This window comes from Heloderma suspectum, chromosome 2, assembly GCF_057233095.1.
Source record: "Heloderma suspectum isolate Gila_16-S chromosome 2, 16-S_ref, whole genome shotgun sequence".
Classification (NCBI taxonomy): Eukaryota; Metazoa; Chordata; class Lepidosauria; order Squamata; family Helodermatidae; genus Heloderma; species Heloderma suspectum.
The window spans coordinates 255638548-255656115 of record NC_139459.1 but is presented as its reverse complement, the minus strand read 5'-3'; positions in this window follow the sequence as shown (position 1 = coordinate 255656115).

Genomic DNA, 17568 nt, shown 5'->3' with positions numbered 1-17568 from the left:
ACATGTTACGGAATTTAGCTTTTTAACACATACTTTTGGATGACCTTAGCTATTACTTTGAACACTAGCAAAGAACAGCGCATGAGTCAACCAAAGCGAGATTAAGGCTACTATCCTATGCATACTAACCTGCAAGCAAACCCCACTGAATACAATGGGCTTTCTGAGTAAGCAAATATATCGGTTTGCATTGTTAGGCTGAAATCATATCCATCTTACCTGGGAGTAAGTCCTATTGAACTCAGTAGGATCTGCTGCTGAGTAGACCTGCATTTGGTATGTGTGTGTATGTGTGTTGGAGGGGGGGCTCTTTGACTTATAGAGCTGAAGAGGATCTCTTGATCACAATTTGAAATGTACAGCAATCATATACAAATTAGCACGTATGTTGGCTACTTATGCTTTGATTCTGTGCCTGTTCTGAAGAAAGGTTTTCTTTGATAAACCTTTAATCTGGTAACCCTGCTAAAAATCCACATAACATAGCTCCTTTGAAGTACTATCTGGTTGGACAACTCCCCCATTTTGACTCCCATGGCAATAACTTTGAAAAACCTTTCATACAGACATTGAGGTTACAAGCCTGTCTAATTAAAAGGTGAAAAATCAAGGCTGTCTGAATATAGCAACAGTTCTGCTTGTTACAGGAAAACCCACCAGATTTCCACCTTCTCTAAAGAACAGGGAGTAGTTCATTACAGTATTAATAAAGCCCAGTGTTCAAGTGACTTTGCTTTGGATATCATATGTTATTAGTCTGCTTTGTTTTAAACATCAATGGATTTGTTTAAAAAAAAGTCATAACAAAAGGTTATGGAAACCATTAAAACTGCAACAGAAATGTCAAAGCAGACTGTGAGAAAAACAGTCAACAGCATGCACATCTACAAATGTTGGGATGCTCCCTTACCACTGCAAAAGCATAGGGGGAAACCTTTTTAACAGCACCTCTGTAGCTTTTTTGTTTTCTTTTCTTACAGTTGTTCAGGTTGACCAGGTACATTGGCAAAGAAGCATGCTTCATTAGTGACAAAAATCCCTCTTGTTTTTCTTTAACAGGTGTAAGTGTAGTGTTCTCTTTTAGCGATACTTGACAGGTTATAATGACCTAATTCTATAGAGGAAACATATCCTAATCTACTTGAGTGATTTGCATCCCATTCATCCACCAAGGAGCTCAGAGCCACATATATGGGGCTATGTTTTATCTTCAAAACAGTCCTGGGAGGCCAGTGACTTTGAGACCACTCTGCATATTATGCTGCAGCCGACATCGGCCCATCAGACCCTGGGGGGATCTCCACAACAATGGAAGGAGAAGTCAATGGTGGCTTACTTGGATTTTTCAAGGAATCGGCTGTGGTCCACGCAGGGCTCCATGAATGAGTACACCGTACCATTCTAAGTTGCTTCACAGGAAGATACTTCCAGGTGGGGTGGGGGGATTGGAATGAATGTCATCAGACTGGCAGGGGCTGCTCAACCAATGAGAGAGGGGCCCCCCCAACCAGGCTCTACCCCCCCTTCCCCCTGAAGCTCCTGTTGTGAAGGATCGAAGCAGCACATTAACTACTTCCAAAAACCAAACACCAAAGGCACGCAGCTTCGGCTTAGTGCTCCGTAGCCATGGGGCGGGGGGTTAGTCCCATCAGCCTTTACCTTTAACCCCATAACACTTGATTCACTGTGGCTCCAACCAGCCCCCCTTCTAACCCCCTTTGTGCTTCCCCCCCACAAGCTGCCGCTATATGACGCTGCGATGAATCAAAGGTGTGCATTAGTTACTTCCTAACAGCAAGCGACCAAACGTCAAAGAATCACAGCTTCGAGATCGTGCTTCACAGCCTTTAGGGAATTAGTGCTTTAAAATGTGCAGTGAGGAGACAAGCCTCATTGACCACAATGGGAGTTACCTCTGAGTAGACACTAATTGACTTGTCCTGGGAAACACAGGGATGGGAAACACCTTGTGAAATGCAAACCCCTGGGCAGTGCTAGTGTACCCAAAGTAAATGCGGGGGTTGGGGCACACAACAACTATAATGTGGAGAACCCGACTTAAGGAAAATAATTGCACTTAAAGTCGTCTCAGGAAATCTGTTTTTTCCACGAAAAGCTCTGGGGTGGCAGCAGGATGGCTACGACGTCATGTGCCCCGAATGACCTCCAAATGAAGCCATCTTGCAGCAAATTGACCGTGGAGACACCTCCCCTTTCCAGTAGCCTCCCCTCAGGTACTTCCTCCATTCCTGCCAATGTTCACAAACACAGTTCCAGAACCTGATAGGGTGGAAGCAGCTGAGAAAGAAATTTCTGGGGGGGGAGTGACTGGCAGGAACAGATAAACCACACCCTCCCTGCCTTTTCTGCGGTTTCCCACCTCCTGAGGTAATATTGCAGTGGAGAAGAGGACCATTGAGTGAATATTACATGCAGAAGCGCCACGTACAGCTTGGCCTTGAGAGACTGTGACTTACCCACTGGGTTGGTTAGGGCAATCATAGAATCACAGAGCTGGAAAGGTATTGGAGGTCATCTAGTCCAATGTCCTGCTCAATTGCGAATCTGCAATGCAGGATGATGCCACTACAGTATCCCTGGCAGATGGCCTTCCTCCCTCCAGTCTCTGCTTCATACCTCTAGTGAAGGTATAACACCCCCCTAAGCCAATCAGCTCATACCATTAGGACATTTCTACTGTTTAGCCAAAATTTGCTTCCCTACAATTTCCATGCATTGGTTCCAGTCCTGAACTCTGGAACAACAGAAAACAAGTCTCCATCTTCTGTGCCTTTCCGATATTTGAAGAATTGCTGTGGGCTTGAACGACTGTGACTTGGCCTAACCCACCCAGTGAGCTTCATGGCTCTTTTTTAATAACTCTGCACCTAATCTACCATCTAAACCTGATCTCCAGCCTTGCTAATATAAGGCCTTTGCTAATATAAGAACTTCGGCTTTACACACACACACACATACACACACACACCCGATCATCTATCTATCATCTATCTATCACTATAACTATAACTGTCTGTGCGTGCGTGTGCGTGTGCGTGTGTGTGTGTGTTCCAGTTAGTGCCAGAGACAGAGCCAACTATTATGTTTTCAAAGGGAGACTAGCCATTTCTCACCCATCCCAGCATGCTTTGCCGCAAGCTTCCCCACCCCCACCAAGCTCAGCTTAGCCTCATTAACACCTCCCCCATTCCATTTTAAAGCTATTCAAAAATGCAGGCTGGAGCTTTTCACCATGCCCAGCAACACCTTGTGCATGCGTGCACTTAACATCCAGCCTGAAGAAGAGTCCTGGGGAATGTGAAAGTTTTCTCATGACTTGGTGACATTTTAGGTAATCCTAATAAAGCAGGGATGGAGAAGGTGGGGCCACCAGATCCCATTGGACTGAAGTGCCCATCATCCTTCACCACTGGGCAGTACTGGCTAGGGCTGATGGGAGTTACGCTCCAGCAACATAGAATAAAAATCCGTGGAACACCTGGCTGCATTCTGTCCACTTTATAACCCTTGTATGCTTCAATATTATCTTCAGCAGTATTACCTGGTGGTAATGGTAGTTAACTGCTTCTCAGAGGAATTGTCAGGAGAATTAATATGTACGTTGAAAAGCAGAAGTTGAACTTTGCACCCCCTTTGACTGAAAAGTTCTACAGGAGGAAGGTGGCTGTGGTAAATATATGAAGTAAAGAAATATTTAGGCGGGGGTTTTCCCTGTTCAAAAGCCACAGCAGCACCAGCTCTCCCCTCTGCAACTCAGATGAGAGGTCTTGTGATGTATGACTGCAGAAAGCACCAAAGATAACTGGTAGAAGAAGGCTTCACACTACATGGAGTTTCCGGGGCGGAGGTGTGTGTGCAGAACTTAGGATACACCTTGTTTTCATGCTGCATCCTGTCCCGTTAGCTCCATCTGCTTGCAAGCACACTTGTTGTGCATCTATCTTTGGCTCGTGAACAGGGACAATTGTATTCGAGCAATTGCTGAGCTTAGAGGCAGAAATCCCGGGGGTTACTCAAAGGCTGCTAATTTTGATTTTGTAATACTTAACTTAAGGGTATCATCTTTGTTGGTTTAGAAATAACCAGTGCGGTTACCTTGAAATAATAATGAGAAGCACAGGCGTCACCAGAAGGCTCAGCCCCAAGCTGTGCTTCGAGGCCTGCTGATGCTGTCATTTCAGCCGCTCCCAAACTGGCACCCTCCGGATGTGTTTTACTACAACTCCCATCATCCTTGGGCAATGTGGCCATGCTGGCTGGGAATGATGGGAGTGGTAGCCCAATACATCTGGAGGGCACCAAGTCGGGAAAGTGAGTGTGCTGGTTGGGGATGATGGGAATTGTAATCCAACACATTTGGAGGGCACCCGCTTGAGGAAGGCTGGTTTAGCTAATGTCATTCATTTGGGAATTTGCAGAAGGCAGTTTTTTGTCTGCTTTCTTTCTAGCTGTATTGACTTAACAAGAGAAAACAGTCCTCCAAGTCAAGGCTGTTGCCTCGCATGTGTTCTTCAGTGGAGGGGCAGGGGGGTGGGGGGCGGGGGAGAAGCAATATTACAGCTGCTGTTGCTCTGGCAATACAATCTCAATAATTACACCAGGGATTTTTGTCTTGGGGAAGATGCCTCCTGGCTTTATTGGATCAAACATGGTAGGCGGATGCTGTAACTCACAGCATTTCACATTCCTCCCCTCATTCCATTTTGTCATGTCACTGGTTCACCATTCATCACATCATCCGACTCATTAAAAAAAAAAAAAACTACAGGAGAAGCTGTGCAGAAGGGAGGAGAGACAACAGGCATTGAACTCCCTCTGACAGAACAGCTTTTGTTTATAAACTGGACGTTAAGGAAATAAATGTTTCTGTTTCCTATCATTATCTTTCCCGAGTATCGTTAGGAAAACAAGCTTCCCTACTTCAAGGGGAGAGGTTTGGCAAAGGTGACTGAGCTGCAGGAATCTCTACATACTGAGATATCTGTAGATACCAACCCTAACAATCATTTTAGTCCACAGATTTGAAGAGTTAAACAACTGGTACCCCACCACACATTCTCTCTCTCTCTCTCTCTCTCTTACATACACACACACACACACAGTGACATTAGTGCAAGGGGTGGAGTACTCAGGTCACATTGCCGCTAGATTACGCCATATCTGCTTGAACTGATTTAGAGCATGTTTATTGAGAAGTAAGTCCCACTGTGTCCACTGGGATTTACTCTCAGACATGCCTAGGAGTGTGCAGTCGTCATTCTCTCCTCTGTAAGGGGAGAAAAAGGATCTCTAACAGAATCCTCCCAGAAAACTAATTCCCAGGAGCCTCTGGGGAAAGTTGTATCAGAGGGGTGTAAAGCAGGAGTGGCCCATTTGTGGCCTTCCTGATGTTTTGGCCTACGACACCCGTCAGTCCTCACCAGCATAGCCAATGGTGAGGGGCGAAGAGAGCTGTAGGTCACAATACCTTGTGGGCCACAAGTTGCCTGCCCCTGGTCTACAGGCAATATACAGCGGTTGAAGTAGCATGGATGTGAAAAGAGAATGGTCTTTTCCAGAAGCCTCTGCACTGAATCACAGTAGCGTTAGGTATAATGCATGAGAGTGAGAGCTCACTGTTGCCTTCATAACTTTGCTTTAGTGGCACAAGCAATTTCCTCCTCTCAGTTTTCTTGGTGACCTTGACTAATTCAGCAGGAGCCTGAGCCTTCCCCCCGCCCCTTCTTTTCATGCATTAGTATAATCTGTGGAGTATGCTTTATAATTGCCTAGGAATGAGGTGCACAGTCTTTCCTAGCTGAGGTGGCACTCCCCTTCAAAGAGCAAGTGCTGGGTCCAGCGCTGTCACTAGAGGCTCAGATGGCCTCCCTGGCACAGCGTGCGTTTTACCCGCCTCTGGTGGTTTGACAGCATGGGTCTTTCCAGGACAGGGTCAGTCTGGCTCTGGTAATCATCCAGTTGGATTACTGCAATGTGTTCTACACAGGGTTGACCTTGAAGACAACTGGGAAGTGCAGAACCCTGCTTCCAGAAGTTTAATTGGGACAGCTAGATGGAATCATGTTACACCCGGGCCAGCTCTTTGATGAGGCTGTGTGAATCCCCCTCCTCAGGCATGGAGCAGAAAGGAGCAGCAGATTGCACACCCCTGTCCAGAGGACCTCCTGGCACTGGGTGTTCCAGAAAGCCCCGCCAGCCACTCTCCCCCTGTGGCATTTGCCCTCTGGCTGATCTTAGCCTCCCACCCTCTGGCTCACTCTAAGGATCCAGACAGCTAGCCAGGCCCAAATGCCTGGCTCTGAGGAAGGACCCCTTCAGAGACTGGCATTTGGGCAGGCAGTGGCAATGGGGTAGGTGCAGAGGTGGGTGTGTCAATGCAGCAGCAGCATATGTGTGCTCTCTATTCAGTGGTGGGGCAGATAGTGCCGGTGCTTCTGAAGGAGCTAAACTATCTCAGCAGTGGTGCAAGATGTCCCACCGTTTGCACCTCTATCACCTCCTCCAATGTATCAAAAGATGGGTAAAGAGACGGCAATCTGCCGCCCCTCCCATTCTACCACCTGAGGCTAAAGTTTCACCCTGCCTCATTGGAATGCCAGTCCTGCAATGGCTGCCTGTTCACTTCAAAGCCCAATTCAAGTTGCTAGTCTGGTGCTTAAATTCATAAAGGACTGCAAAAATGTGTTGTTGTTCAGTCGTTCAGTTGTGTCCGACTCTTCGTGACCCCATGGACCATAGCACGCCAGGCCTTCCTGTCCTGCGCTCTCTCCCGGAGCGTGCTCAAGTTCATATTCATTGCATCAGTGATGCTATCTAGCCATCTCATCCTCTGTCGTCCCCTTCTCCTTTTGCCTTCAGTCTTTCCCAGCATCAGGGTCTTTTCCAGAGAGTTTTCTCTTCGCATTAGGCGGCCAAAATATTTCAGCTTCAGCTTCATTATCTGTCCTTCCAATGAGCACTCAGGGTTGATTTCCTTTAGGATGGACTGATTTGACCTCCTTGCAGTCCAGGGGACTCGTAAGAGTCTTCTCCAGCACCACGGTTCGAAAGCATCGATTCTTCGGCGCTCAGCCTTCCTTATAGTCCAACTCTCACAGCCATACATTACTACTGGGAAAACCATAGCTTTGATTAGACGGACCTTTGTCGGCAAGGTGATGTCTCTGCTTCTTACTATGCTGTCTAGGTTGGCCATAGCTTTCCTCCCAAGGAGCAGGCATCTTTTAATTTCATGGCTACAGTCACCGTCTGCGGTGATCTTGGAGCCCAAGAAAGTAAAATCTGTCACTGCTTCCATTTCTTCCCCTTCTATATGCCAGGAAGTGATGGGGCCAGATGCCATGATCTTCGTTTTTTTAATGTTGAGTTTCAAACCAGCTTTTGCACTCTCCTCTTTCACCCTCAACAAGGGGCTCTTTAGATCCTCTTCACTTTCTGCCATTAGGGTGGTATCGTCTGCATATCGGAGGTTGTTGAGAATTCTCCCGGCAATCTTAATTCCGACCTGTGATTCATCCAACCCGGCGTTTCTCATGATGTACTCTGCATATAAGTTAAATAAGCAGGGTGACAATATGCAGCCTTGTCGTACTCCTTTCCCAGTTTTGAACCACTCGGTTGTTCCATGTCTGGTTCTTACTGTTGCTTCTTGACCCTCGTACAGGTTTCTCAGGAGACAGGTAAGGTGGTCTGGTACTCCCATCACTTTAAGAATTTGCCAGAGTTTGTTGTGATCCACACAATCAAAGGCTTTAGCGTAGTCCATGAAGCAGAAATAGACGTTTTTCTGGAATTCTCTTGCTTTCTCCATGATCCAGCGAACGTTCGCGATTTGATCTCTAGTTCCTCTGCCTCTTCGAAACCCAGCTTGTACTTCTGGTAGTTCTCGATTCACATACTGCTGAAGCCTAGCTTGTAGGATTTTGAGCATCACCTTGCTGGCATGTGAAATGAGCGCAATTGTGCAGTAGTTTGAACACTCTTTGGCGTTGCCCTTCTTTGGAATTGGAATGTAAACTGACCTTTTCCAGTCTTGTGGCCACTGTTGAGTGTTCCAGATTTGTTGGCATATTGAATGCAGCACTTTCACAGCATCATCTTTTAGGATTTTAAATAGCTCAGCTGGAAGATTGTCATCTCCGCTAGCTTTGTTGTTACTAATGCTTCCTAAGGCCCACTTGACTTCACTCTCGAGGATGTCCGGCTCAAGTTCAGTGACCGCACTATCATGGCTATCAGGGACATTCAGATCTTTCCTGTATAGTTCTTCTGTGTATTCTTGCCACCTCTTCTTAATCTCATCTGCTTCTGTTAGGTCCCTGCCTTCTTTGTCCTTTATCATGCCTGACTTTGCACAAAAAGTTCCCTTGAGATCTCAGATTTTCTTGAAGAGATCTCTAGTCTTTCCCATTCTGTTGTTTTCCTCAATTTCTTTGCATTGTTCATTTAAGAAGGCCTTCTTGTCTCTCCTTGCTATTCTCTGGAACTCTGCATTCAGTTGGATAGATCTTCCCCTTTCTCCCTTGCTTTTCGCTTCCCTTCTTTCTTCAGCTACTTGTAAAGCCTCATCACACAGCCACTTTGCTTTCTTGCATTTCTTTTTCTTTGGGATGGGTTTCGTTGCTGCCTCCTGAACAGTGTTACGGACCTCCATCCATAGTTCCTCAGGCACTATGTCTATCAGGTCTAATCCCTGGAATCTATTCCTCACCTCCACTGTATATTCATCAGGGATATGATTTAGGTCATACCTGAATGGTTTAGTGGTTTTCCCTACGTTCTTCAATTTAAGCTGAAATTTTGCAAGAAGCAGCTCATGATCTGAGCCACAGTCAGCTCCAGGTCTTGTTTTTACTGACTGTATAGAGCTTCTCCATCTTTGGCTGCAAAGGACATAATCAATCTGATTTCGATATTGACCATCTGGTGATGTCCATGTGTAGAGTCGTCTCTTGTGCTGTTGGAAAAGAGTGTTTGCTATGATCAGCATGTTCTCTTGGCAAAACTCTATTAGCTTTTGTCCTGCTTCATTTTGTACACCAAGGCCATGCCTGCCTGTTATCCCGGTGATTTCTTGACTTCCTACTTTAGCATTCCAATCCCCTATGATGAAGAGGACATCTTTTTTTGGTGTTAGTTCTAGAAGATGTTGTAGGTCTTCATAGAACCGATCAACCTCAGCTTCTTCGGCCTCAGTGGTTGGGGCATAGACCTGAATTACTGTGATGTTGAATGGTTTGCCTTGGATTCGTACTGAGATCATTCTATCGTTTTTGAGATTGTACCCCAGTACTGCTTTTCCCACCCTTTTGTTGACTATGAGTGCTACTCCATTTCTTCTAAGGGATTCTTGCCCACAGTAGTAGATATGATGGTCACCTGAATTAAATTCGCCCATGCCTGTCCATTTTAGTTCGCTGATTCCCAAGATGTTGATGTTCAGTCTTGCCATCTCATGTTTGACCACCTCCAGCTTACCTTCATTCATTGATCTTACATTCCAGGTTCCTAAACAATATTGTTCTTTACAGCATCGGATTTTCTTTTCACCACCAGACACATCCACAGCTGAGTGTCCTTTCGGCTTTGGCCCAGCCACTTCACTCTTTCTGGCGCTACTTGGAAATACCCTCTGCTCTTCCCCAGTAGTATACTGGACACCTTCCGACCTGAGGGTCTCATCTTCCAGCGTCATATCTTTTAGCCTTGTGATACGTTCCATGGGGTTTTCTGGGCAAGAATACTGGAGTGGGTTGCCATTTCCTTCTCCAGTGGACCACATTTTGTCAGAACTCTCTGCCATGACCTGTCCGTCTTGGGTGGCCCTGCACGGCATAGCTTATGGCTTCACTGAGTTACGCAAGCCCCTTCGCCACAACAAGGCAGTGATCCATGAAGGGGGCAAAAATGTGAACGAGTGCTATATCAACCTGCCCATGTCTTAACGATAATCAGATGTTCTCTATGTATCCGTGCCAGGAGACTTTTTTATGCTGTGACAAGGGAAAGGGAGAGCCTTCTCTGTGGTGGTACCCTGACTTTGGAATGCATTCGATGGCCTTGTAGGCCCCTTCCAAGCCTACTATTCTATGATTTTATGATTCATTCCCCTCAGGGGTTTCACTGATGCTGATGTTACTAGCGTTTCTGTGCCTGGTCAAGACTTATTTGCTCGGGCATCTTAAAGTTAGTTTATGGTTTTAGTCTGTTCTGCTCTTTTTAGCTGATGGTTGTTGTTGTTTTATTGTGGATTATGTTTTTAGCATGACTAATTTTAGTCATGCCTTGTATACTGCCTTGATACCTTCAAATGAAGGGCAGTCTAATGTGCCTTTGAAGATGTATGTGACATCACATTTGTAGTTTTTGTTTCACAGACCACTAATATGGGTGATGATATTCATGGCCTCATCCTGCCCTCTCTCTAGATAAGACAAACTGCTCTAAATTACATGGGTTAAGAAGCAGGGAGAAATGGGCCTCCGTAGTGTTCTGCTGTGCTATGGAAGTTGTAGGCAATGATGTTCCAGCAGATCCTGAACTGTGCTATTTGGGTCTGGCGGGCCCGCCCTCATCAAATTTCTAAACTGCCTGAATATTGCTGCTGATGCAGATGCAGATGTTGATGCAGACAATAACTGCTACAGATCAGATATGCCATATTAAGAGCCTGAACAAGCTGCACTGCTTCAGTTTGTGATGACTGGGGAAAAGACCTTGTACTGGGTGCTTACAGCTCCTTCAACCTGTGCCCAACTGGCTTGCCACAGACATGCACTATCTGCAGCATTATTTGGGGGCACACAACTGTGAATACACAGAAATTTCCAGCGCTGTCACACTGATCATGGACATGAATCTTACAGCGCCATCCAACGCATGTTTACCCACTCTGTTCAGTGGGGCGTAGTCCCAGGGAAATGTGCAATATAATAGCACACTTATAGTGCCATCCTAGGCATGTCTACTCAGAAGTAAGCCCTATTGAACTCAATAGGTTACTCCCAGGTACATAGGTATTGCAGCCTCAATGTACAAAAGATAAGGATCCTGGCTGCATAACATCTCAACAATATTTTAGATACCAGATGCGACGTTTGGGGCCAAAAAGGTTATGCATCCCTGATATATAGCCATCTCTGTTCTGATTGTGTCTACATGTATCGGACTACAACTCCCAGCATTTCTGGCCATTGGCCATGCTGGCTGGGACTGATGGGAATTGAAGTCCAAAACATCTGGAGGGTGCCAGGTTGGGGAAAGTTCTAATAGAACATCCTATCTGAATAAAAATATTGGAAAACTGCTGAAAGACTAACACTAAAATTAAAATTCCAAACATTATGTTGTGGATAGGGACATGCAAGTTTTTAAGTACAGAGTGATGTGTCTTAATTCTGTCCTTGGATAGCATTCAGTGGAAGGGAGCATTAGTCCTGAATAGAGGTTCTAGGATTTTATTTCAGTCTTTTTTAACAAAAGAAAAAGCAGTTTATTCCATCACTGTAAGTACAAGGTTTCTCTCTATCTGCTACCTTAGTTGAACTTCTGATAATACCCAAAAATAGCATGAGATGTAGCTTCCTTCCTAAAGCAGTGAGAAAGGGGTACTTAATTGCAACAGGCTTCCTATGGCCTAAACAATGAGTATCAGGAAATAATTTGGGTTACTTTTAGCTTGTTTTACACCATGGTATCCCAATTCTTCTGTGAATGTTGCAATCAATTTGGTCTCTTTGTCTAAACTTTTATTTGCAATTCAATATGTTCTTCAACATTTGCTGATTTTAATGCCTAGCTTAGTGACACTTTTTGTGGTATTGTGGACTTTTGCTTCAATTTTAATTGTTGTTTTAATGAAACTTGTACATCACCCTGGAATTTGTTAATGAAGGGCAGTATATAAATATCTTAAGAAAATAAACAAATCCTTCCAAATATCTACCCAGGTTTTTTAGAGTTAATTAAATCATATTTAAATAGTTTATTTGCGTCTGGGGGTGGGGGTGGGGATCAAAATGTTCAATAAGGGAACTCTCACAACATAACTGAATTGCAGAGCCCCAGTTAGGGCTCTCCTAGTTCAGACCAACAACCAGCCTGAAGATGTAAACATTAGCTGCATTGGGATGTCAGAATAAACCATAGTTTTTTCATGATGGAAACAAGCCACAGCAAGCCTCAGATTTGCATATCCCCCCCCCCCCCCCGCTCCATTCTCCTTTCCACTTCTGGTGCATCTGCAAAAATTTTTTATTAACCGTGGCTTGTTGTTTTGCCTGAACCCAATAAACTGTGTTTAATCTTAACAAAGGTTTGTTTGAAAGAAGCCAACTTCAAATCATGGGTTATGAAGATGGCTTGTTTCTAACAAACTATAGTTGAGACTAAGCACAGTTTAGGGTTTGGATGTAATGCTAAACTGCAGCCCGCCAAAAACAGAAGGAAATGTTCTGATTTCCTTTGCATGGTCTCCAGGATAAACCATGCTTAAGTTTATTGTGACACCCAACCACAGCTGTTACTATCCCTAATATTTGCTCCCAGCATCTTGACAACCCATTCATATTATGTTTTAACAACACATTTGAGACTGGCCAAAATCACACATCTTGTTGAACCAGAAGCTAAATCTTGTGCTGTTGCTGTGCCTATTACTTTCAATTACTGAGACTGAAAATGAAAAATAACAATCTGATGCTGTCCTATTTCTAGGAGTTCGAGGTATTTTGTGCTTTTCTGCAGCTTCTTACGAATTCTCTTTCTCTCAGGCCCATCTTTTTCAAATACTGCCTACTTAAAATTAATATGCAACTTGGTACCCTATGTACTTTAAGATTTAAGGTCTTAACTACCAACAATTCCATCTGTGAGAATGTATCCAATAATTGTGCGAGGGCAGGTTCATATGTGTTTGCCACTAGGTGACTCACAGCTGAATACATCAGGATCTATCAGAAGCCATAGAGCAAAGGTGGGCAACTTGTGGCTCTTCAGATGTTTTGGCCTACAACTCCTATCCGCCCCACCCAGCATAGCCAGTGGTGAGGGATCATGGGAGTTGTAGGCCAAAATATTTGGTGGGCCACAAGTTGCCCACTCCAGCCATAGAGCCTGAGGTTATATGGAAGTTCTGTTTGCAGTTTGGTCCATCATAGCTCATTCACATCAAGCCTTCATGTCATCAAATGCTCGATAAGCTCTGTGAACAAGCCAAAGTAAGCAAGGCTGTAAAAGTGATTCTTTATTCATTCAATAAAATATAAATTTGCTTGCATCTTGGACTAACTGGTAATGGGATCCAGATTTAGGCATGTGCAACATGGCTTGTGGAAGCGGACTACAGCAGCCCCTTCAGTGGAACATGCTACACAGGGGATCATGGAGAAGAACCCTGCTGAATGGGGTGAGCTGTTGTGCAGGAGGGGAGGGGGGATCCCTGAAAATCAGGCAGAGACACCTTCTGTGAACAGATCCTGGATCCAGCCCAACATCAGTCCAAACTGCTGATGTCATAAGATTCTATTTTAAAACATCTGTGTGTAAGGGGATATGGAAATGTCAAAGAATTTAAGGGCTAAACTACACACTATGTTAAATGCATAGGTCAGGGGTCCCCAACACAGCCCCCATGGGCACTATGCCGCCCCTGGGGACCTCCAACAGCACCCACCAAGCTGTCCACTCCCTGCCCCCTTCAAAAAATTATTTTTAATACAAAACTTGAAAAACGTTAGCTTGCCAGATTCTTCTTCCTGTTCCTGAACCTGCCTCACTCTTTCTCTCCTCTCCCCCTTTGCCTTTCTATTTCCCCCTCCCTCCCAGCCTCTAGCCTCGCTATTTCTCTCCCAGCCACCGCTTTTGACTAACCAGGCCCTGACAGCTGCCATTATGTGACTAGCCACATCCTCTGTGGGAGCTATTTTGTGTTGGTGGTGCCCACAGTAGTTTCTCAAATTCTCAAATGTGCCCACAGGTCCAAAAAGGTTGGAGACCCCTGGTGTAGGTGATCAGATTAGTGCCAATGGAGGTTTTTTTCTTTCTTAAGCTCCCAGGTGTAGAGAGTGATTTAAAGAAAAAAGGGGCTGGGTGGGAAGGTTTAACCTCCCTGCATGCAGTTGTCCAGATCCAGATAGGGGCCCCACATGCTTACACAAAAGTAAAAGAAAAAGTTATGATCACCTACATACTATGCATTTAACACAGCATGTAGCATGTAGTTTAACCCCAAGTGGATGTGGAAATGCCAAAGAATGTCAGTCTGACCAGAAATAGAAAGCTCACTCAAAAATGATGAGAATGTAATCCATTACCCTCAGGGCGCTTACTGGCTTAAATCCTGCTAAAGGCAAGGGAGACGGGAGGGGGGGGGGATGGGGATTGTCCGTTCTTGTATAAAATGTTTAAAAATCTTTCAATACATTGTTAATAATAACAACAAGAAGTCTACTGCTGCTATCTCTTCTGCAATCACTGGAATTTCCTCACTGGGGAGGTAATGGGAATCCGAGCAAGGCTGGATGCATCTTGAATCAAACTTTTGATAATTAATTTGGATGGATCCCGCCCCCCCCCCATGTTTTGCTTGAAACATGATAGCAGTACCTTGGGACACCATTACAATAGTAACTCAGTCACTAAAATGCCTTAGGTAAGCATGAGATTCCTTGATAGTAGTGTTATATTAGTCTGTAAACTGTTAATGACTCACATTAGCTATTGAAATGTATCCAGATCTTCTGAAATGAAGCGAGCCATGTTGTTAATCTGAAAGGAACGCTGCCACGCACACATTATGTGTCAAAAATACTTGGCAGTAAGGTTCTTACTTCACATCTGTAAGTAAAGACATCCTGGCTAATCAAAAACACCACATATCAGACTCCAAACAAACAGAAGGAGAACTGCCATACAAAACACGCACTAGGGATACTTTGAGGAATAGTCGCTAGTTCTTGAGACTGGAGTGGGGATATCTATATCTATGTATCTATCACAATGTAATGAAGAAGATTACAGATTCTAAGAGATTAGGGTGTGGAGCTTGGTCATTTTGGGTTGATCTCAAGGTGGGGGCCTGACTGTGTTTGATAGGCTATAAGGTGGGGATTGGTAGATCAGGGTATGAGGTCAAAAGAAAAATCCTGGGACAGTACTTTCCTACCACTGTATTAAAGGCTGCAAACTGTGCTGAGGCCTTGACTGAATTGCTACCCTTTTATTGGCCTTTCTTTCAACAGCAGTCTGTCACAGGAATTTAGCAAGTGAAGATTTCCTCACCACTTATGTCCATACTAGAAAAGGGTTCACTTGCTAAATTTCTGGCTCAGTCTGCTGCTAAGTTCTTTTAAACAGAAAGTTGACAGCCTTACTTTGCCTTGGGTTATGTGCATGAGGGCACTTATTTAGGCCACTGCTAACAATGACAGCTAGGATAGCCCTTCCTTTGTATCCTGATGTTATCTATGGGAACAAAAAAAGGGTCGGTGCTGCCCCCTCCAACACTATTTTGGCATAGATGTCTAAAAGGTGGAAACTGCAGGGAAGATTTCAGCCAAACACTGGTAGCAACATTGGTAAGAGCTGTTCAACAGTGAATCAGGCTGCCGTGAGAGTGGTGGGCTCTCATTTGCTGGAGGCAGTGGAAGCTGGTGGCTCTGGTGTCAGTGGGGTAGTGAATCCACTCCGGGTTTCAGTCAGAATTCCAAAGGAGCTATCCAAGGTGCAAAACACCTTGGATAGCTCCTTTAGAGTTCTAACTGGCTCTGACTGTTACTGCCGTACTGACATCGGCGCCACCAGCCTCCACTGGCTGGAGGTATTTAAGCAGATGCTGGATGGACATCCATCCTTCCGCGGTGTTGTAGTTGCATCCTGCACTGTGCATCTTGCATTGAGCAGGAGGTTGGACTACATAACCTCCAAGGTCCCTTCCAACACTAAAATACTACGAAAGGGGGACACATCCAGAAGAAGGGTAGCCAGATGCAAAAGGGGACAGGACTCCTCTACCTTGAATAGAAGAGGGAATTTCAGCACACAACTATTAAAGGTGCAGAAGCCCTGTCTTCTTTTGCATCTGGTCACCCTAAGTAGGCCCCATTGAGCACAGTAGAATTTACTTCTGTATAAACATGTACGAGATTGGACTGCGTATTTCCCATTCTGATATTTTTAAAAACTGGCAGACATGTGCAGTTTTCCATCACTTTCTGTGAAGAACGGGGTGGGATGGGGTGGGGTGAGGAGGGAAGAAGCATCAGTATCACATTTCAGCTGTGCTACTTAACCGTTTGTTCTGCCAAGTGATGCTCTGCTTGCTTCTGTGGGTCAGGAAACTGTGGTTTCCTAGCAGAAGATGCAAATGTGAATAATGTTCCCCCGCCTTTTGTTTTCCTATGACTCCTCTTGCAGACTGATTGCCTATTTAAAAACAGAGCTGTGCTCAGGAGAACTATGAGAGGGGTGGGGGTGGGGCCATCACCCTGCCCCCATTCACAGAATTTTACTGTGGAGGTGGGGGGGGGTCCAGACAGCATCTTCCCCTGGTAACCCTCTGGTGTCTTCCCACCACTTCTTTCATCTTTGTTCTTACTGCTGAAAATCCATTAAAGAGAAAAAGATGGGTTAGCTGCACAGTGCCTTCTAACTGGTAGCGCGAAGAGCCCTCTCTCTGGGAAGCACCCGGTGAATTATATGTTCTCTAAACAGAACATTTGAAAGTCTAATCTTAGGAATGGGTTTCTCGAGCCTTCCTTCCTTATTATTTATTATTAAATTTATATCCCACCTTTTTTCCTCTTGCAAGGAACCCAAGGCAGCTTACATGGTCCTCTTCCTCCCCATTTTATCCTCACAACAACCCTGTGAGGTAGATTAGGCTGAAACTCAGTGACTGGCTCAAAGTCACCCAGTGAGCTTTGTGGCTGAGTGGGGACTTGAACCCAGGTTTCCAGAGTTCCAGACAAACACTCTCACCAGTACACCACACCATGTAAGCCTCCCTTCCGTGTTCTTCGGTCACTAAACAAAAACGATCAAGCCTTCTGAAATTTAACTAAGGCTGCAATCTTAAATCCACTTACAAGAGCGAAAGTCCCATTAAACTGAATAGAATTTACATCAGAAAAAAACACGCTAAGGATTATGCTGTAAGGCTGCATCCTATGCATATTTACTTGGGAGCAAGTCCCCTTCCACACAGTGGGTTGTATTTTCAAGTAAACCTGCTTAGTCCGGGCTGCAGGAAATTCTTTGTCTAGGCAATCCCGCCCTGCCAAGGGCCCACAGTCCATTGGGGGCCCACTAACAAGAGCCCCCTGGGGTTTCTCCTCTTCACCATGGCAACCTGCTTGTTCCCCTGCCTCTTGCTCTGGCCCAGACAACCAGTGGTGAGGAGGCGGAGCAGGAGATGCCGCTGCCGACTTGCCCCCTGGCTCTCCGCCTGTCAAGCAAGCAAGCGGCAGCAGTGAGGAGAAGGGGCATGCGGGAGCAAGAGCAGCGGGTGACAATGGCAGTGAGAAGGTAGCCTCGCTGAGGGTGGAAGGC